Source organism: Podarcis gaigeae (assembly GCF_964106915.1).
Source record: "Podarcis gaigeae genome assembly, chromosome: 4".
Classification (NCBI taxonomy): domain Eukaryota; kingdom Metazoa; phylum Chordata; class Lepidosauria; order Squamata; family Lacertidae; genus Podarcis; species Podarcis gaigeae.
In genome coordinates, this window is record NC_139677.1 from 101484549 (window position 1) to 101507529 (window position 22981).

At 47.8% G+C, this 22981-nt stretch overlaps 1 long non-coding RNA gene across 1 annotated transcript in view; it reads right to left on the reverse strand.

Annotated features, from left to right (window-relative positions):
* LOC310843969 overlaps positions 1-22981 on the reverse strand; it is a 336267-nt gene that overhangs the window by 250544 nt on the left and 62742 nt on the right. The window lies entirely within an intron of this gene.

Here is a 22981-nt window from a genome sequence, read left to right on the forward strand (position 1 = left end):
ATACGGGATCAGCAGTCTCGAAAATAAGGGATCAGTAGCCACACCTGTCCCGGGGACAGTCTACGGGATATCTAACAATCCGGGATAGCAGTGGGAAGCAGCGGGAAACGGCGCTGGAATAAGGGAATTTCCCGCAAAAAGAGGGAAGGTTGACAGCTATACCTGTGGGTCTCCAGATGTTGTTGGACTACAACTCCCATCACCCCTAGCTAGCAAGGCCAGAGCTCAGGGATGATGGGAGTTGTTGTCCGACAACATCTGGGGACCCACAGGTTGAGAACCGCTGCAGTCTAGTCCAACCCCTTGCAATGCAGGAATGTTCAGTCATCCCGTACGGGGATCGAACCTGGAACCTTGGCGTTATAGTTGCCAGGCTCCAACCAACTGAGCTATTCAGGTTCAGCAATTGTCCTGCACATGCAAACTACCTAGGTGCATATGCGCTGTATATATATATATATTTAAATGGCAGAACTGGTAAATGCTGTGTGGAAGAATTGGGACACATCATGTCTGCATTCTGCTTCCACAGAGGCAGCCCTGCCTCTGAATCCCAGCCACCAGGAGGGGAGAGGGCTCCTGTGTTCGAATCCTGCTTGCGGGCTTCTGGCTGGCCACTGTGAGAACAGGATGCTCGACTAGATGGGCCGTTGGCCGGCTCCAGCAGGCTCTCGTGTTCTCAAAAGTGGTTCAGCCCTTCCCACGTGGAGTTGTTGCTGTTTAGTCATTTAGTCGTGTCCGACTCTTCGCGACCCCCTGGACCAGAGCACGCCAGGCACTCCTGTCTTCCACTGCCTCCCGCAGTTTGGTCAAACTCATGCTGGTAGCTTCGAAAACACCGTCCAACCATCTCGTCCTCTCTCGTCCCCTTCTCCTTGTGCCCACCATCTTTCCCAACATCAGGGTCTTTTCCAGGGAGTCTTCTCTTCTCATGAGGTGGCCAAAGTATTGGAGCCTCAGTTTCAGGATCTGTCCTGCCAGTGAGCACTCAGGGCTGATTTCCTTCAGAATGGAGGGGTTTGATCTTCTTGCAGTCCATGGGACTCTCAAAGAGTCTCCTCCAGCCCCAGAATTCAAAAGCATCTATTCTTCGACGATCAGCCTTCTTGATGGTCCAGCTCTCACTTGCATACTTCACTACTGGGAAAACCAGAGCTTTAACTATACGGACCTTTGTCGGCAAGGTGATGTCTCTGCTTTTTAAGATGCTGTCTAGGTTTGTCATTGCTTTTCTCCCAAGAAGCAGGCGTCTTTTAATTTCATGACTGCTAGAAAACCCTTTCAGCTGTTTAAAACCAGACTTTCCCCCATCGCTTGCCTGTGCCTGGAATGATGGCGGTTTTGGCACCATGGGTCTCGCACAGACTGTCTACACTATGTACTACGGTAGTGGTTTAGTACATGGTTATATCACATTTATAATGTATCTCACACCGTTCTCCGCTGCACTCAACTCAACCGAAAGATGCATCTTCCCAAGAACCAAATGTGGTCCATTTGTCACAAGAGGAGAGCGTGCAAAGGGACTTGCATTCACTCCTGTCCGTTTTTTGGGGAAAAGATTCACAGTCTGATAAATGTATTTATGCTTGTTTTGATTGGGGGTGTTTGGGGAGAAATCTATTTATTTGGAGATGCTGTCTCTGTCTCATAGTCTGGAATAAACTGGTTTCTGAAGCCAAGCATCCTTCTCTTGGTATTTTATATATATAATGTCTTCCTTTTTTTAATAATAATCTTTATTAATTTAAATTACACACTTATACACAGAATTTACAAACTCATACTACAAAAAGAAAATTAAAGAAAAAACAATTAAGAAAAAGGAAAGAAGAAAATAGAAAAAAAATAAAGAAGAAAAAGCAAATTTACATACATAATTTTTTTAAAATCTTCCTAATTAATACTTAATTAATCACTTAAATAAAAAAAACTTCTAGCAAAACAAGTCTTCCAATCATTCTCATTATACTCTTTATACTGTGGTTGTATATTAAAGAATATAAAACTGTGCGGGGGGGGATAAAAATAATATCTTCCTTAATCATATTGTTCCACACCACCCTGATCTCTGGGATTTCAGGTGTTTATGCAGGTTTAGTTTCCTTGAAATGAAGAAGCAGAATGATATTTATGTGCATCAGCCACTAGCCGCCGCGATAAAATAAAATGTACCGAAGATAGAGGTAAAAACTTAACTATAGAAAATACATTTTGGGGGTTTACAGCAATAATCAAATAATAGATCTTATTCTAATTGCCCCGCTACAAACCTTGCCGTTTTTGCTGTCACCTGCTCATCTTGATTTGATAGTAAAATCCATGTTAAATTGCTGTTTTAGGGGTTGTTTTTTTAAAGTCTGGAAAGGATTAATCTCTTTTGCATTGCTTTATATTGGAAAGTGTGCCCTGGTTTTGGAACGCTCTGGTTTTGGAACGGAGTTTGGTTTTGGAACTTAATCCGTTCCGATTTAATTTGAGAACCAAGGTACCACTGTATAAACCAGGGGTCAGCAACCTTTTTCAGCAGGGGGCCGGTCCACTGTCCCTCAGACCTTGTGGGGGGCCGGACTATATTTTGAAGAAAAAGAATATAAACAAATTCCTATGCCCCACAAATAACCAGAGATGCATTTTAAACAAAAGCACACATCCTGCTCATGTAAAAACCATGCTGATTCCTGGACCTACCCCTGGTATAAACAGCCTGAGCATAAGACAGAGAGGCTCACAGCATCAGCACCAAAACAGGTCGCGCTTCTCCATTAGTCGCAGCTTTGGGTCTACCACAGAGCAACCAGGATTCTGTGTCTCCAGCTCCCATCCTTCCTTCAACTCGGCTCTCACACATCTCTCTCGCTCTTGTTCTGCTACCCAGCAGATAGGTGAGGGGGCTGGAGGAAAAACCCACCCATTAGCCCACCCTCTATTAGCTGTACAGTGGTGCCCCGCAAGACGAATGCCTCGCAAGACGAAAAACCCGCTAGACGAAAGGGTTTTCCGTTTTTTGAGGCGCTTCGCAAGACGAATTTCCCTATGGGCTTGCTTCGCAAGAAGAAAGCCCATAGGGAAATCTCCGGGGACCTCTTTCAAATGCTGGTGGTGGGGAGCAAAGCCTTCCCCCCCCCCCCCGGCCTTCAGAAGAGGTCCAGGAAGGCCGGCGGGGGCCGAAAGGCTTTGCTCCCCACCGCCAGCATTTTAAAAGCGGTCCGGGATAGCAGGGAAGCGCTTCCCGCTATCCCGGATGGCTTTTGAAGGCAGGCGGGGGGGAGCAAAGCCTTTTGCCCCCCGCCCGCCTTCAGAAGAGGTCCTGGACCTCTTCTGAAGGCAGGCGGGGGGCAAAAGTCTTTGCTCCCCCCTGCCTGCCTTCCTGGGAGAGCGAGGAAACGCAGCGCAGCGTTTCTCCGCTGTCCCGGAGGGCTTTTGAAGGCAGGCGGCGGGGGGGGAGAGCAAAGACTTTCGCCCCCCACCGGCCTTCAGAAGAGGTCCTGGACCTCTTCTGAACGCCGGCGGGGAGCAAAAGTCTTTGCTCCCCCCTGCCTGCCTTCCTGGGAGATCGGAGAAACGCAGCGCTTTCTCCGCTTTCCCGGACGGCAGCGCTGCCGCCCGCCAGCATTTTAAGAAGTCCTCCGCTGTCCCGGGGTTTTTTAAAATGCTGGGGGTGGGAAGAAAAGCCCTTGTCCCCCCCCCAGCCTTCAGAAGAGGTCGGGGGACAGACTGTCCCCAGACCTGGTCTGAAGGCGGTTTCCTTAGGAACACATTGATTGATTTTCAATGCATTCCTATGGGAAACCGTGCTTCACAAGACGAAAAACTCGCAAGACGAAAAAACTTGCGGAACGAAACCACTGTATCTCTCCCAACCTGGCTCATCTTTTTGGGATGCTGATGAGGACACTCAGGGGGCCAGGTGAGGTCATTGACTTCTCATTTGTCAGACCAGTTCAGCAAAAGAAACCTCTCTTAGATTCCAGGACCCCAAGAATTGGGGCATCATCCTGACTCCCAAATCCACAACATCCAGTTGCCATCATGCCTGTCAAGTATCTCAGGGTAAGGTAAAGGTAAAGGATTCCTGGACAGTTAAGTCCAGTCAAAGGTGACTGTGGGGTTGCGGCGCTCATCTCGCTTTCAGGCCGAGGGAGCTGGCGTTTGTCCACAGACAGCTTTCCTGGTCGTGTGGCACGCAGGACTAAACAGCTTCTGGAGCATGGAGGACCGTGAGAGAAGGCGGGGCGCATGGAAACACCGTTTACCTTCCCGCCGCAGTGGTACCTATTTATCTACTTGCACTGGCATGCTTTCGAACTGCTAGGTTGGCAGGAGCTGGGACAGAGCAACGGGAGCTCACCCCATTGCGGGAATTCGAACCGCCGACCTTCCAATCGACAAGCCCAAGAGGCTGAGTGGTTTAGACCACAGCACCACCAACGTCCCATCCTTTTTTATACCCATTTATGACTTCAGGGATAGGGACACAGGTGGTGCTGTGGGTTAAACCACAGAGCCTAGGGCTTGCCGATCAGAAGGTCGGCGGTTCGAATTCCTGCGACAGGGTGAGCTCCTGTTGCTCGGTCCCTGCTCTTGCCAACCTAGCAGTTCGAAAGCACGTCAAAGTGAAAGATAAATAGGTACCGCTCTGGCGGGAAGGTAAACGGCGTTTCCGTGCGCTGCTCTGGTTCGCCAGAAGTGGCTTAGTCATGCTGGCCACATGACCCGGAAGCTGTACGCCGGCTCCCTTGGCCAATAAAGTGAGATGAGCGCCGCAACCCCAGATCGGTCACGACTGGACCTAATGGTCAGGCGTCCCTTTACCTTTACCTTTATGACTTCAGGGATGGAAATCAATAGAGCTGCCCATCAATGGAGGAGAAATCCAATATTATAATGCAGCTTGGATCAACAGTCGGTGCAGAAACAAAATGGAGTGGGTGGTGGGGAAAACCCCAAACAAGAGAGAATTGGCAAAACAGCCAGGTGAGCACTAAGCTTGCCCGGTGGGCAGGGATTACAGACTGCAGACGGGCTTTTGGCAGGCTGGGATGTGGGATAGTGCCACTTGCAATATCATCTGGAGGGATGTGGGAGAGATGCGTCGGGAAGATGTAGAAACCTCTGCCTTTTGCAGACATTGATTCTCATGCAACGGTAATTATTATTATTATTATTATTATTATTATTATTATTATTATTATTATTTAAATATAACCCGCCCATCTGGCTGGGTTTCCCCAACCACTCTGGCCGGCTTCCAATCGAGTGTTAAAATCTTGATAAAAAAGCAAGCATCAAAAACTTCCCTAAACAGGGCTGCAGCACAGATATTGTAAAGGGGGTGGTGATCCATTCAAGACGATATTGATGGCACCCAAAGTTGTTGGTTGCGAAGGGGTCCCCATGGCAGTTGAAGCTTCAGGGCCCGAAAAATTTAGGTCCGCCACGGCCAGATGCAATGGATCGTGCTGGCTGGGAATGATTGGAGTAATAGTCAAAGCAGCTGGAAGTTCACCAAATAATGTATGTGGCTATATGGTTTGATAATTTGGTATGTTGAAATTATTTAATATTTTTAAAAAATAAGTAAATAAATAAATGTGGTATAAACACCGACAGGTGAGAAACACTGGTCTGCGAGCGCTCCAGTTGGAGAACAGCCTTTACCAAAAGTGTCATGGGCTTTGAAGACACTCGAACTCAGGACGCAAGGGAGAAACGTGCTAAGAGGAAGGCACGCTTGGCAAATCCACACCGTGATCAACTCCCGCCCAGGAACCAATGTCCCCACTGTGGAAGGACGTGTGGTTCAGAATTGGCCTCCACAGTCACTTACGGACACACTGTTAAGACCGTGTTTAGGGAAGACAATCTTACTGGGCTACGAGGAATCGCCAAAGAAGAAGAAGAAGAGGAACCTGCTTCCCAAAACCAGGCAAGCTCTTATCAGACTTCGGAAAGGAGGTGTGAGGCCTGTGTCCCCCTTTTTAACAGCAGAATGGGGGTTATATGATACTGTTATAAGAATTCTAAGGTCCCAAATATAAAATAAACGTTCATAAATGTACAAGGCAAACACATACATAACTTTATAAACCATGTGTCCGAAATAGTACAGGAAAGCAATCCTGAAGCCATTTTGACTCTCCCAAACCATTTTGACTGAAATATACTCGGAGTCGAGAGTGGATTTCATGCTCTTTATTCAGCTCATAGTGGTGAGGAGGAATACAAGTTCCCCCAGAATGTCTGCTTTATATACATTATTTACACAATGGGCCCCACGTGATTGGCTAATTCCGGGATTCTCCTGAAGGCCAATCAGGTTGCGGATTCACTTCCACCTGGAGCTGGACTGGGTGGCTCCTGTGGACCAATCAGACGGCTGCCTTCTGGATTCTATTGTTCTAGGACCAGTCAGACTGCTGCATTCTGAATCCTATTGTTCTAGGACCAATCAGACTGCTGCATTTTGGATCCTATTCAACTCAGTCCATAACATTGACTCTCGCAAATTGACCTCGAATATTTCTCTGCAAGTAGGAAGGAAATGGGAATGCCTCTCCCTTGTCATTTGTTTACCTGTCTTAAGGGTGTATTTGTGTGTCAACAAGGTGAGCTTATGACCTGGTTTCAGGAATTAAACTATTTGCCATCACAAAAGAATGGCCAGGCTTCCCTGGTAAAGCAATCAGTGAACATTGTCAGGTATCCTGGCAGACAGGATTTCTGCTGTAGACCGCCTCCTTCTGTGATGTATGTATGATGTTTTGGGGGGTGGTCTTGGGCTCCGGGTGGGCAATTTCAAAAGTCTATATAAGGGCTTGCACACCATTGTTCTGGGATATCTCCTCCCTCCTGCGTGTGGTGAGTGGCGACCCTGTTGCAACACTTTAATAAAGACTTACTACAGTGGTACCTCGACATCACCTTGCCAACAAAGCTCTGGTTTCCCCAGTAGTGTGGAAGTGAGAGCTGGACCATCAAGAAGGCTGATCCCCAAAGAATTGATGCTTTTGAATTCTGGTGCTGGAGGAGACTCTTGAGAGTCCCATGGACTGCAGGAAGATCGAACCTATTCATTCTGAAGGAAATCAGCCCTGAGTGCTCACAGGAAGGACAGAGCCTGAAGCTGAGGCTCCAAGACTTTGGCCACCTCATGAGAAGAGAAGACTCCCTGGAGAAGACCCTGATGTTGGGAAAGATGGAGGGCACAAGGAGAAGGGGACGGCGGAGGGCGAGATGGTGGGACAGTGTTCTCGAAGCTACCATCATGAGTTTGACCAAACTGCGGGAGGCAGTGGAAGACAGGAGTGCCTGGTGTGCTCTGGTCCAGGGCGTCATGAAGAGTCAGACACGACTAAACGACTAAACAACAACAACCTTGGGTTAAGTACTTAATTCATTCCGGAGGTCCGTTCTTAACCTGAAACTGTTCTTAACCTGAAGCACCACTTTAGCTAATGGGACCTCCTGCTGCCACCGTGCGATTTCTGTTCTCAACCTGAAGCAAAGTTCTTAACCCGAGGTACTATTTCTGGGTTAACAGAGTCTGTAACCTGAAGTGTCTGTAACCTGAAGTACCACTGTAGCCGCTTTGCTTCTCAATATTCTCTGGTTGGCCTCTGTCATTTGCTGCTACCAGTAGGGAACCCACTTAAGGACTCTATACAGGCTCTTGGATACCCCATAAGGGAAAAGGAGCAGTATTTTTCTTATAACAATACTTTGCTCAGGAGGGAATGTGGCCCTTGATCCATTAGAAAAGTCCCCGCTTAACTTTCCTGTTTGAAGATGGAACGAAAGCATGTGGAGCACAGCTGAAAGCAAATGTCATCCAGTTTGGATGACCACCAAATGTCCAAATCTTGCACCCACAATCCCCAGCAATATCTCTTTCCCTGAACTGACATCTCCTTCCCTGTCTTTCCCATTTATGGCCAGGCTTCTCCTTATCTCCTCCCAGATCTTCATTTCTACATCTCCCCTCTCTCCAAATTCTTCCTGCCTCTAATTTCTGCTCGATTCCACCCCCCACCCCCTGCTGCAGCAAAAAAAATAAAAATAAAAATGCACATTGTCCTTGCTGGTGCCCCAGCACCTCTGCTGCCTAGACTTTGGTGCCAGATATCTGTGATCTGCTTTTGCCGTTACATTGAGATGCATTTCAGCGGGAAAACTGCTCCTCTTTGGCTGACGTTCCTTTGGCAGCGGACTCTGAGGAAAGGCCAGCGAAGGACACGCCACCAATGTGGGCCCATTAATCACGGACCGACCTGCCATCCTCCCATAAAAGGGTTTGGCTTAGCAACGCCACCCTTGGCATGTTGACCTGTCAATTTGGATCAGGGCACACTTTGCAGGAGGGGTAGAAATGAGATACCGTTGAAATGACTCCCCTCTGACGAAACACTTGTTGAAGTTAGGGTAGCAGAAACGCAGCTAAGAAGATCAACTAATAATAATAATAATAATAATAATAATAATAATAATAATAATAAATTACTTATACTCCACCCATCTGGCCAGGCCTCCCCAGCCATTCTGGGCCGCTCCCAACAGAATATAAGCAACACGATAAAGCATTAAAAACTTCCCTAAACAGATGTTTTCTAAAAGTCAGGTGGTTGTTTATTTCCTTGACATCTGATGGGAGGGCGTTCCACAGGGCGGGCGCCACCCCTGAGAAGGCCCTCTGCCTGGTTCCCTGTAACTTCACTTCTCGCAGGGAGGGAACCGCCAGAAGGCCCTCGGAGCTGGAACTCAGTGTCCAGGCTGAACGATGGGGAGACGCTCCTTCAGGTATAGTGGGCTGAGGCTGTTTAGGGCTTTAATGTTCCTGATGTTCTGCACTATAACAGAAAGACAAAGCTCGTGTTGCTCTGTCCCAGCTCCTGACAACCTAGCAGCTTGAAAGCACACCAGCGCAAGTAGATAAATAGGTACCGCTGTGGTGGGAAGGTAAACGGTGTTTCCATGCGCTCTGGTTTCCATCACGGTGTCCTGTTGTGCCAGAAGCGGTTTAGTCCTGCTGGCCACACGACCTGGAAAGCTGTCTGTGGACAAACGCCGGCTAATAAGTGCTGCAACCCCATAGTCGCCTTTGACTGGACTTAACTGTCCAGGGGTCATTTACCTTTTTACCTTCTTCTGGTCGGCCCCAAAAGGAGCTATATAACGGCAGTTCAATGCTCCACCAAATAAACCGGCTCCAACCTTAAAAATGCGTTTTGCTATTTTGCAGCAGAGCTCGTTTAATATCAAAGGTGCAATGTTATGTAATGTTGAAAGCCCACGATCAAAAGCCATGGCAGGAGGCACCGCGTGAAATGATAAATAATAATTTGTTTCTCTCCTCTTTCTAGGTTCCAATGCTTTATAGTTCCAAACAGGCACAGGGCCAGCCACAGCCAGCTGCGCCCTCAGAGGTGCAAACAATCGTCTTATCATGCAAAGTCCTCTTGGGAAGATCCAAGAGGAGGATCACGCGCTGGGTTTGCATATGTCTCTCAGGGCTTATTCCCTGCCCCAGCAAGAACATAAAAGCGTAGAAGCAAACATATCGATCAGGGGAGAGGGAACATGACTGGTGAACATTACCACCCTGCTAGCAAAGCCTGGAGGGAGGGAGGCAACACAAGTTGGGTTGCTTTTGCTGCTCCACCCAATTTCCTCTGGAAGAAAATCAATAACTCTCAAGTAAAAAGAGTCAGCATCTCTGCCCCCCCCCCCCCGGTCAATGTTTTCAACCTCTCTTTTAAATCGGAACCAGTGAAGGCGGTGAAGGTCCTGTGTGAGTGCCTGGAGGCCGTTGGAGGATGGATGGCGGCTAAGAGATTGAGGTTGAATCCTGACAAGACCTCATGTTACGTTTGCTTAAGGTTGCGTGTTTTCAGGCTGCGTCCCGCGGCGACCCGAAAGTACTGGAAAGGGTTACTTCTGGGTTTCGCCACTCACACATGCGCAGACACCCAAAATTATGTCACGTGCATGCGCAGAAGCAGTGAATCACAACCTGCGCATGCGCAGACGTGGGTTGCATTCTTTTCAGGCCTCTGGAACGGATCCCGTTTGCAACCAGAGGTACCACTGTATGGTTTTGGGGGGACAGAAGGTAGGTGGGTGTGGGGGACTCCCTGGTCCTGAATGGGGCAACTGTGCCCCCGAAGGATCAGGTGCGCAGCCTGGGAGTCATTTTGGACTCAGAGCTGTCCATGGAGGCACATGTTAATTCTGTGTCCAGGGCAGCTGTTTATCAGCTCCATCTGGTACGCAGGATGAGACCCTTCCTGCCCGCAGACTGTCTCGCCAGAGTGGTGCATGCTCTAGTTATCTCCCGCTTGGACTACTGCAATGCGCTCCACGTGGGGCTACCTTTGAAGGTGACCTGGAAACTACAACTAATCCAGAATGCGGCAGCTAGACTGGTGACTGGGAGCGGCTGCCAGGACCAAGTAGCACCAGTCCTGAAAGACCTACAAGGGCTCCCAGTGCGTTTCCAAGCATTCACCAATGCAGGGTGCAGGCTAGGATCCAGTTCCTGATCAGAAAGGGCACTGCAGTTTGAATTCCACCGTCGGGGCCCCAGTGAAGCCTCCTCCGTCCCGCAATGCCGCCGCACCAAGGGGGGTGAGCGGACGTATCGTCTTGGCTATGATCCGCCTCCGCAGTTTGAATCCTGCTTGTTGGTTTCCCTTTGGGGTATCTGGTCAGCCACTGTGTGTTAATAATAAATAATAAAAAATAATTTTTTATTTATATCCCGCCCTTCCCGGTTCAGAAAACCAGGCTCAGGACGGCTAACAACAAATTTAAAACACTTAATTGGTGCAACAAAAAACAGCATGAAATACAGCATGAAACGTGAATAACAATAAATTCAGAATTCAAAAATCAATTTAGGGGGATAATCCATCCAATAAACATTAGATGATCCCCAGGGCTAGCTGGCTAAATTAGTCCTATTTGGGCCAGCGAGGAGACCAGGGGAGAATTAGCTGTGGGATCCCAGAGCGGGTAATCTTCATAAAAAGGGGAGGGGGAGAGAAGGAAGGGGAATAGAAGATCAGGCTAAGTTCAAATTGAAAGCCAGGCGGAATAGCTCTGTCTTACAGGCCCTGCGAAAGGAAGTTAAATCCTGAAGGGCCCTGGTCTCATGGGACAGAGCGTTCCACCAGGTCGGAGCCATCACTGAGAAGGCCCTGGCCCTGGTGGAGGATAGTCTGACTTCCTTAGGGCCCAGGACCTCTAAACTATGATTATTCATGGACCTTAAGGTCCTCTGCGGGGCAGACCAGGAGAGGCAGTCCCGTAAATACGAGGGCCCTGAGCTAATGTGTTAATGCTGCTTTCAAATGAGGATTGCCTCCAACAGCCCTTCAAACAGAGGAGTGTCTTCCGTAAAGCAGAGCTATAACACCTGCCCCAGATATCTCCTCTGTATCTGCTTTGCTGCCAGGAGAAATTTTAAGCCAGATTTGCCAGCCAAACAACAGCCTTGCTTTGTGAAGGCCCTTGAACCTCTCCTTTGGAGTCGCTTCCAGTTCTGCAGTCATTATTCACCCTCCCTGCGATTTCCTTTTCTCCCTTCCCCTTTTTTCTTTTTTGCCCATGGTGAATTGTGTGATCAAAAACACCAACCAGGAGTCTCTATTGATCTGCTTGCACCTGTGAGTCTGGGAACCTCTCTGATGGTTTTGCCAGTAAATGTCGAGGATGCGGGTGGCACCTTTGCAAAAGAAAAGAAGAACGCCAGGCAAGGTTTTCAATGCTCCCCCCCCCCCCGCCATGGCCCCTACAGGTACCAGGAACTGCCATTAGGCATAGAACGTTTGAAAAACACACAATTCAATCAGATTTAGTATCCCTACAAAAGCTGGCACAGAAGGCACAATCTCCAAATTTTGCCAGAACCAGACTTCAAAAGAGGTTTTGTTCTATGCTTTTAAGTTACGGCATGTTTCTGGGTGTTTTGGCAATCACCATCATCATCGGAGCCAAGTTCTAGGTATGAATGTTGGCTAATGTTGGTACTTAACCCCTGTAAAACTGGCTAAAATTTATAAACTAACATCAAATCTGTGTTGGAGATGTAAGGTATCAGAGGGATTCTTATATCATGTATGGTGGGAATGTGATAAAATTAGGAATTTTGGGGGAAATATACATGAGGAACTGGAAAAAAATGTTTCAAATAGGAAGGCAAATAGGGACAAATAAAGTCGGCAGCAGCTCCTCCCAATACTGTTGTTGTTTAGTCATGTCCGCCTCTTCGTGACCCCATGGACCAGAGCACGCCAGGCACTCCTGTCTTCCACTGCCTCCCACAGTTTGGTCAAACGCATGCTGGTAGCTTCGAGAACACTATCCAACCATCTCGTCCTCTGTTGTCCCCTTCTCCTTGTGCCCTCCATCTTTCCCAACATCAGCTTCAAGATCTGTCCTTCCAGTGAGCTATTGATATGTATAGATATGTATTGATATGTATAGACTGATTTCACAAAGTTAAGTTAAGCTAAGCTAAACTAAACTAAGCTAAGCAGATATATAAGATTGAATGTTTAATTATTAAGATACAAAATTAAGGAGAAGGAGAAGGAGAAGGAGAAGGAGAAGGAGAAGGAGAAGGAGAAGGAGAAGGAGAAGGAGAAGCTCTGACTCTACAGTTGGAGGCAGCAATGCTTCTAGGTACCAGTTGCTGGAAACCACGGGAGGGGAGAGTTGCTCTTGTGTTCGAATCCTGCTTGCGGGTTTCCTACAGGCATTTGATTGGCCACTGTGAGAACAGGATGCTGGACTAGATGGGTCACGGGCCTGATCCACCAGGCTCGTCTCATGCTGTTGTTGTATATAATTTTATTAAGTTTTCTGTTTTACAATTTCAAATACTCATTTTACATCCTTAAGATATCAGTGACTTCCCTTCTTCTCTTTCCATGGTTCATTTTACATATCATAAATCCCTGAATATTTTACAGAAACTATACCTTTAAGTATTCCATTATTGCATCAAATCAAAACTTGATTACACTGTTGAATTTTTCCTAATGCTGCCAGCGTTTTCAGCCATATACAATTATTTCCCATATATTTAATAAATGTTTTCCAATCTCCTTTAAACGTATCTTCTTCTTGGTCTCTTATTCGATATGCTAAGTCTGCGAGTTGTGAATATTCTGTCAACTTAAGTTGCCATTCTTCTTTAGTTAGGACCTCTCTCATTTTCCATTTGGGGGCTAACAAAACACAGTCCGTGGTAGTGGCATACATAAACAACCTTTTTTGACACCTGGGAATTTCAGACTGAATTACCCCCAACAGAAAGGACTTCTGTTTTTTGGGTGGGGAAAGCACTTTTAAACATTTTTTTTTCAATTCATTATGGATCATTTCCTAATACTCTTTTACCCTTTTACAAGTCCGCCACATATGAAAGAACGTTCCCTGCTGTTCATATGTTCCCAGACTTGCTTTTCTGAACAACAGTGAGTCATCGCCAGCAGCATTGACATCACAGGTCATGTTGCTAATCATTATGCAAACTTTTTCTTCATAAAATGGGCCACATCATTGCGGGTTTTCCACACGGTTTAATTGGCCAGGCTTTCAGGTGCCGAAAGGTGTCTGAACAGGTCTCTTTCTTCTCTCGTTGGCGATCACTCTTAGCCCAGTAAGATTGTCTTCCATAAACATGGTTTGTGGAGTTAAGAAATGACTGTGGAGGCCAGTTCATTGTGTAAAGGTAAAGGGGGCCCTGACCATTACGTCCAGTCGTTACCGACTCTGGGGTTGTGGCGCTCATCTTGCTTTATTGGCCGAGGGAGCCGGCGTACAGCTTCCGGGTCATGTGGCCAGCATGACTAAGCCGCTTCTGGCGAACCAGAGCAGTGCATGGAAATGCTGTTTATCTTCCTGCCAGAGCGGTACCTATTTATCTACTTGCACTTTGACGTGCTTTCAAACTGCTAGGTTGGCAGGAGCAGGGACCGAGCAATGGGAGCTCACCCCCATCGCGGGGATTCGAACCGCCGACCTTCTGATCGGCAAGCCCAAGGCTCAGTGGTTTAACCTACAGCGCCACCCGTGTCCAGTTCATTGTATATCATTTCCCAAATCAGCAACTTCTCTTTCAAGTCTGAAATTCTTTTGTAATAAGACAGCTGCTTTGAGATCCTATATTGAATGTCCTGGGAGATTGAAGTGTTCTCCTGCTGGCTTCTCTCGATATGTTGACCATCTGCAGTGCAGCTCGGCAGAGCAAGGAAGGCATCCATTACGCAACATTGCACCTGCAAATAAAAAAACGGAACGCAAGGCCTGGGGCATGGGGTGGATTAGAGAAGGTTGCCAAGTGGATTTTTCCTCCGCTTCCAGGGAAAACCGAGGCAGAAACAGCTCCCTTTCTGCATCATCCCATTTCACTGCAGGGTTTATTCATTTATTCCTTCATTACATTCATGGTATGGTTACCAGATTTTTTTCAATGAATCTGGGGACACTCCCCCCCCCCCCCGAGTAGCAACAGGGAGTCAGTAGTGGGGGTGGTGAGGCAAAAGACCCTGGGCCCAAGTACACGTGCATATTGTATAAAGGTGCAAAGCCCTTCTTTCACACCCTGTGAAACATAAATGCGCAGAGGTTTTAAAAAACTGGGGAATGGCCACCCGCCCGCGACTCCCTGTAAAAGGACCCCTGAGCATTAGGTCCAGTCGTGACCGACTCTGGGGTTGCGGCGCTCATTTCGCTTTATTGGCCGAGGGAGCCAGCTTACAGCTTCCGGCTCATGTGGCCAGCATGACTAAGCTTCTTCTGGCGAACCAGAGCAGCGCACAGAAACGCCGTTTACCTTCCCGCCGGAGCAGTATCTATTAATCTACTTGCACTTCTTGCTTTTAAACTGCTAGGTTGGCAGGAGCAGGGACCGAGCAACGGGCGCTCACTCCGTCGTGGGGATTCGAACTGCCGACCTTTTGATCGGCTAGCCCTAGGCTCTGTGGTTTAACCCACAGCGCCACCCGCATCCCTTCATATCTTGTTTAGCTTATACGTCAATCCGGCGCTGCTCCTATCCTTGCATTATTTGCTTTCCTCCTTCAGGGGAATTGACCTTTTCGCTGAGCTGTCACTGCTTCCCGGAACCCAGTTTTTAATAATCGGCTCCAACCTTTTGATTTCCCGCGAACTGACTGCGTCTCACCAGCAAGCAAAAGCAAGATGCTTGGCAGCCCGAGGTGGGTGGGTGGGTGGGATGAGAAAAGACAGCTCTTGGGTGCTGGAAGCCCTTGCCCGGCCGTGGGCGCTTTGAGCCGTTTCTGGCACTGAGTGGGTGGCTGTTTCTGGAATGCCTTCCCCCTCTGGGGAACGGATTTCAGCTTCTGCCGTCATTCCTGAGCCCAGCACAGCAACATCCTGCCATATGGTGAGCGTCAAAAGGTTTCTGTGGTGCCAGGGATGAAAGATCCTGGAAACTGAAAATGAGGGATTGTCATGCCCTCAAAACAACAATAACAAACCACTGCAAGATACTACAAAGATACAGGAAAGAGAAAGCAGCCCTGGCGCATCCTTTGCAGAAATGACATCACCCCTGAGAGATCAGGAAAGGCCCTGCAGGATCAGGCCAGAGGCATCTAATGCAGCATCTTGTTCTGGCCAAACAGATGCCCTGATGGGAATTGGGCAAGCAGGACCTGAGTGAGAAAGCAGCAATTCTCTCCCCTCCAAGAAGCTGGTATTTCAAGGACTCCTGCCTCTGAACCAAGCCATTGTGGTCAGGTTAAGAACAGTTTCAGGGTAAGTATGGACCTCCGGAACAAATTGAGTACTTAACCCGAGGTACCACTGTAGTGTACTGCTTTTCTATATCACTACGCACAAGGTGGTTTACCACAGCAAAGACGCGGGTGGCACTGTGGTCTAAACCAGAGCCTAGGGCTTGCCGATCGGAAGGTCGGCGGTTTGAATCCCCGCAACGGGGTGAGCTCCCGTTGCTCAGTCCCTGCTCCTGCCAACCTAGCAGTTCGAAAGCACCTCAAAGTGCAAGTAGATAAATCGGTACCGCTCCAGCGGGAAGGTAAATGGCGTTTCCGTGCGCTGCTCTGGTTCGCCAGAAGCGGCATAGTCCTGCTGGCCACATGACCTGGAAGCTGTACGCCGGCTCCCTCGGCCTATAGAGTGAGATGAGCGCGCAACCCCAGAGTCGTCTGTGACTGGACCTAACGGTCAGGGTTACCTTTACCTTTTCAATATTACTACGCACAAGGCAGTTTACCACAGCAAAAAGACTGATGCTGATGAATTGGAAAAAGAAAAATGCAGCTCCCTTCCATGATTGAATCGAAGACTTATACAAACTTGCAAAATATGAACAACTTGCATATAAACACAGACTTGTCATGGACAAATTCAGTGTTATTCGGAATCCATTCTTTCAAATACTGTAATAGGTTAAGATCTGGTGAACTACAATAACAACCTTGTAAAATAAACAATTTTGGGGTCTCCTTTATTTTCCCTTCTACATGAGTTCTGTTTCTCTTTTCTCTCTCTCTCTCTTATTTACATCTCACCATGTTTAGTGCACATATAATTATGTACTTTTTGAACTTTCAATAAAGGTGTTTTATTTTTAAAAAAACTACACACAAGGCGGTTTACAGCAAGAAAATAAAACAATAAAATTGTCTGTAAAAAATGCTCTATAAAACTATTATTATTATTATTATTATTATTACCCCCTATACCTGCAGGTATCAGGACATTTCGCAGGACGAAATCTGAATTTAAATCCACAAAGTACCGTACGTAATCAAATAAGAGCAACAACAACCCAAATCTCCCCCAACACATTTTAAAAGGGCACAGGATGTAGGTTAAAGACAGTTATAACACCATAAAATATATATTTTAAAAATATTTCAAAAAACAACAATTTAAAAGCAATTTAACAGAAGAAGCAAACCAAAAACAATGAAAAAGAGATTAAAACATAGACCAATGTCTGGGCAGGCTTGGCTAAACAAGTTTTTTTCCTCTCAAGTGCTGAAAAGAGTACAGTGAAGGTGCCTGCCTGGTGTCAAGTGGCAGGGAGTTCCAGAGGGCAGGTTTTGCCACATTAAAATATCCAGTTTTTACAAACGCAGAACGGGTATTATGTGGCATCTATAACAGTTCTGCTGGTTCTGCAGAGTTAAGTGGTTGTGTGGGCCACATGTTGGGTAAGGCGATCTTGCAGGTGTGAGAATTATACGACTCTATGAACGCACACAGAGAGGAATTTCTTTCTGACGCCTTCGCTTTGCATAGCAAATGGTTTTACAGACCTCCGCCGTGCCCTTCTGAGTCATGCCAAACGTTGTAATGACATGTACAAGGATTGGGGCAATACGTAAGAAGTTAGGCATGTCAAACGACCTAGATTAAACCACAGGTCTCAGGGCAGTCACAACATAAAAGCACAAAATTCGTAACGAAAACAGAAGAACCTGAGGTACCATCCTGAGCCTGGACAGACCCACAATATTGGGTGTGATCGGAACACCTTGGAATGAAATTTTTTGGCAAGGTTGTGACAGGACCCAGCCGGAGCCCGAGAAAGCTGGAAATAATAATAATAATAATAATAATAATAATAATAATAATAATAATAATAATAATAATATCTTTATACCCCGCCCATCTGGCTGGGCTTCCCCAGCCACTCTGGGCGGCTTCCAACCAAATATTAAAATGCAGTAATACATCAAACATTAAAAGCTTCCCTAAGCAGGGCTGCCTTCAGATGTCTTCTAAATGTCTGGTAGTTGTTCTTCTCCTTGACATCTGGTGGGAGGGCGTTCCACAGGGCAGGTGCCACCACCGAGAAGGCCCTCTGCCTGGTTCCCTGTAACGTGGCTTCTCGCAGTGAGGGAACCGCCTGAAGACCCTTGGAGCTGGACCACAGTGTCCAGGCAGAACGATGGGGGTAGAGACGCTCCTTCAGGTCTACTAGGCCTTTGAGGCCGTTTAGGGCTTTCAAGCTCCTGATGTTCTGCACTATAACAGAAAGACAAAGATCCTGTTGCTTTGTCCCAGCTCCTGGGGGTGGAGACGCTCCTTCAGGTATACTGGACCAAGGCTGTTTAGGGCTTTCAAGGTCAGCACCAACACTTTGAATTGTGCTCGGAAACATACTGGGAGCCAATGTAGGTCTTTCAAGACCGGTGTTATATGGTCTCGGCGGCCGCTCCCAGTCACCAGTCTAGCTGCCGCATTCTGGATTAGTTGTAGTTTCCGGGTCACCTTCAAAGGTAGCCCCATGTAGAGCGCATTGCAGTAGTCCAAGCAGGACATAAACAGAGCATGCACCACTCTGGTGAGACAGTCTGCGGGCAGGAAGGGTCTCATCCTGCGTACCAGATGGAGCTGGTAAACAGCTGCCCTGGACACAGAATTGGCCTGCACCTCCATGGACAGCTGTGAGTCCAAAATGACTCCCAGGCTGCACACCTGGTCCTTCAGGGGCACAGTTACCCCTTTCAGGACCAGGGAGTCCTCCACACCCGCCCGCCTCCTGTCCCCCCAAAACAGTACTTCTGTCTTGTCAGGATTCAGCCTCAATCTGTTAGCCGCCACCCATCCTCCAACCGCCTCCAGACACTCACACAGGACCTTCACCGCCTTCACTGGTTCTGATTTGAAAGAGAGGTAGAGCTGGGTATCATCCGCATACTGATGAACACCCAGCCCAACCCCCCTGATGATCTCTCCCAGTGGCTGCATGTAGATGTTGAAAAGCATGGGGGAGAGGACAGAACCCTGAGGCACCCCACAAGTGAGAGCCCAGGGGTCTGAACACTCATCCCCCACCACCACTTTCTGAACATGGCCCAGGAGGACGGAGCGGAACCACTGTATGACAGTGCACCCAGCTCCCAGCCCCTCAAGACGGTCCAAAAGGATGTTATGGTCGATGGTATCAAATGCCGCTGAGAGATCCAGCAGAACTAGGAAACAGCTCTCACCTTTGTCCCTAGCCTGCCAGAGATCATCAACCAGTGCGACCAAGGCAGTTTCAGTCCCATGATGAGGCCTGAATCCCGACTAGAAGGGATTCAATGGCAATGGCAGAGGAAGGCAAGAAACTTTGGGGTCTGTGAGGCTTTGGGGCTGGTTTGGGCCTTAGGCATGCGACCACGAGGTTTTCTCGTGATACCTGCGCCCTCCAGAGATGCCAACCCCCAGCTGGTTGTGTAATGCTAAGCAGGAGAGAGACAGGATTCTTCCTTTAATGTTCTTGGCACCTGCCACTCTTCTTTCTAATTTCTTGGAAGCTTGCAACCAGCATCTTCCCGCACTGTGCATTCACAAAGCCTTGGCACTCTGGGACGTTTTAATTTAATTTCATTCTATTGGGTGGGTTTTTAATTTTCCAATAGTTGGAACTTGCCCGGAGGAAACAGAATTCTTGCTATCGTTGACAGGAGCCCTCAGGGAATGGAAAGCTTTGACTCAGTTGGCAAAGGGGTGCAGGGCTTGTGTTTGAGGGGCAGGGTGCCCGCACCCCGGGAACAGAAGGGGTAGCGGCAGTGCCCCCTTCTGGCCACCCTCAGCCTCAACCACAGGTTGATAAAACAGCATGGGACAGCCACACGGATACTGCGAGTTTTGCTGCCTCAGGATTGTTAATTACTGGACTGAGATTATACCGTGCTGGAGAGATAATAATAATAATAATAATAATAATAATAATAATAATAATAATAATAATAATACCAAAAAAAGCAGCTTAAAATACAGTATAAAAACATGAATAACAATAAAATTCAAAAATCAGTTAATCCCCAGGGCTAGCTGGCTGAATTGGTCCTAATTGGGCCAGCAAGGAAGCCAGGGGAGAATTAGCTGTGGGGTCTGAGAGAGGGTAATCTTCATAAAAGGGGAGGGGGAGGGAAGAGAAGGGAAATAAAAGATCAGGCTGAATTCAAATTAAAGGCCAGGCGGAATAGCTCTGTCTTACAGGCCCGACGGAAGGAGGTTAAATCCTGAAGGGCCCTAGTCTCATGGGACAGAGCATTCCACCAGGTTGGAGCCATCACTGAGAAGGCCCTGGCCCTGGTGGAGGATAGTCTGACTTCCTTAGGGACCGGGACCTCTAAACTATGGTTATTCATGGACGTTAAGGTCCTCTGCGGGGCAGACCAGATAAAGAAGGAAAGTAAATAGCTCGTATATAATAGTAATAGAAATGATTGTGCTACCAGTCAAGCAATAAAGAAGCTTTTGACTGTGAATTTGAGTATGACTCCTGTTCTTGTCCTCTGCCTCCAGGGAAAACTCTGCTAGAAAACAGTAAGAGGTGGTTTGACTGAGGTGTCGCCACACAAGCAGAAAGCGGAGTGGAAGTGTGTGGGCAGTAACCTCTAATACTGGGACTCACCTCCACGCAAGGAAGAGGAGAGTGACTTTGGTACCCTTGCAGCACCTTAACTCCCCTTTGGGTTGTTCTCTGCCAGTTTTAGGATAGCAAACCAAAAATCTGCCTGTCAAACACAGCTGTATCTCAGCTTATGGGCCTTATACGTAGCAAACGGGATGTATAATCAAATGAAAAGGCACTAAGCACTTAAGAGGGACACGGGTGGCGCTGTGGGTTAAACCACACAGCCTAGGACTTGCTGATCAGAAGGTCGGCGGTTCGAATCCCCGTGACGGGGTGAGCTCCTGTTGCTCGGTCCCTGCTCCTGGCAACCTAGCACTCTGAAAGCACGTCAAATTGCAAGTAGATAAATATGTACCACTCCGGTGGGAAGGTAAATGGTGTTTCCGTGTGCTGCTCTGGTTCACCAGAAGCGGCTTAGTCATGCTAGCCACATGACCTGGAAACTGTACGCCGGTTCCCTCAGCCAATAAAGCGAGATGAGCGCCACAACCCCAGAGTCGGTCACGACTGGACCTAATGGTCAGGGGTCCCTTTACCTTTACCTTTAAGCACTTAAGAAAGGTGGTTGTGTTTAAGGGGCTTAGGGAACAAGAGCTCTCTCACACACACACCCCACACTTTACGACAGGAGGATTTAATAAGAGGGTTGCGTTGTTTTTCTACCCCACCTGGACAGAGAGAGCACGCCACATTCCACATCTGCCAGGCGGCGTAACCAGAATCTAATTAAAATCACACGCCAAGTGAGAGTCGGGCTCCCAGCACAAAATGGGCCTTTGGAAGCAAGCTGAGAACATCAGCCTTGAGTTGGAACGGGGAGGAAGGGGGGGGGTCTGTGGCTTGGAGCACTTCCACTGAGGAGAAGCAACCAGATATTGGAAGGAATGTCTTTGTGCATGTGTGACAAGGATAAATGAGAAGACCCAACAGGTTGGGCAGAGGCTGTGAGGGGAAGGGTCTGTCTGCCGCTTGACGGGCCATGGTCTGGGCAGCTTGTAAGGCGCTGAGAGTTTGGCTGCCGGAACGGGGTTTTATGGCCGTCTGGGAAGGGATGTCATGAGCAAAGGATCCAGGTGGTCTTCTTGGGAGTTATTGGGATGACTCACAGAACCTGGCAGAACTGCCCTAAGGACCTCTGACCCTGAGGAAACCGAAGTTGTACAGTTCTCCCTGCACTCTTGCGGCCGCTTGATCTTGAACCAGACCTTTGGTCCATGGATGGATCTCAGTCTCTCGTTGCTTTCTACGTAGGGCTGCCTCTGAAGACGGTTCGGAAATGTCAGCTGGTGTAGAATTCAGTGGCCAGTTTGCTCACCGGAGCAAGACAGTCTGAGCATATTATACCGACTGCACTGGCTAAAAATTAGTTTCCAGGCCCAATTCAAAGTGACACTTGGAATGTAGAAAATATTGTGGATGAAAATGGAGAGATATAAAGTTTGGATGACAAAATAATACGCATTTGAAAAGGTTGACAATAGGACCCATGGAGGGGTCTCTAGATTTGGAGAAATCTCTGAAGGTGGTTATGTATTTTGTACTGTTAACATTTTATAGTTGTAAAATCAAATACAGTGGTACCTTGTGAACGGGATCCGTTCGCATCCCGAATGGAACGCAAGATGTGACGGCGCGTCTGTGCATGACGTCATTTTGAGCGTTTGAGCATGTGCGAGCAGCGAAACCTGGAAGTAATGCGCTCTGTTACTTCTGGGTTGCTGCAGAGCACAACTCGAACGTGCTCAACCCGAAGCACGTTCAACTCGAGGTATGACTGTAAAAATTATTTCAAAAAGAGATGAAGGAAGCGCTTGGGAGGTTTGAAGGATGGAAAGGACAGGAGTGAATCAGGAGACATTTGGACCCCATTTCATCCTAAGGGTGGAATCCAGTGGAGGCGAAGGAGATTGTTCTGCTTGTCTAATCTCTCACTGATATGCTGTCCTGGGGTTTCCCCCAACCTCCTAGAGTGGATTTGGGGAAGGCGTTGGGTGAGAAGGGGGAAAGCTAACTTGTGCTAACTTCTGCCAGCGGAACAGGTTAGTTGAATCCAGCCCTATATATATGGATCCTTATACAACCATAACAATATACTGTGCTTTTCCATCTATAACACGCCCCCATGTATAAGACGTCCCCTATTCTGGGGGACTCTGATTTAAGAAAATGAGGGGAGATGGCACAGAGTTGTTGAGCTTTATTTGGGGAGGGGATTACCCAGGGTTGTTGAGCTTTTTCTAGGGGGATTGCCTAAAATTGCTCGGCCACACACGTCAATAAATCAGCCATTGCCAGCAGAAGGTGACCAACTGCCAGAGTGTCAGCCAATCAACACGGTCTTTCACGGACAAGCAGAAGGTATCAGCTGGCTCAGGGAAACATCAAGGTTTGCATAAGTCAGGGGTCAGCAACCTTTTTCAGCCGTGGGCCGGTCCACCATCCCTCAGACCTTGTGATGGGCCGGACTATATTTTGAAGAAAAATGAACGAATTCCTATGCCCCACAAATAACCCAGAGATGCATTTTAAAGAAAAGCACACATTCTACTCATCTAAAAACATGCTGAT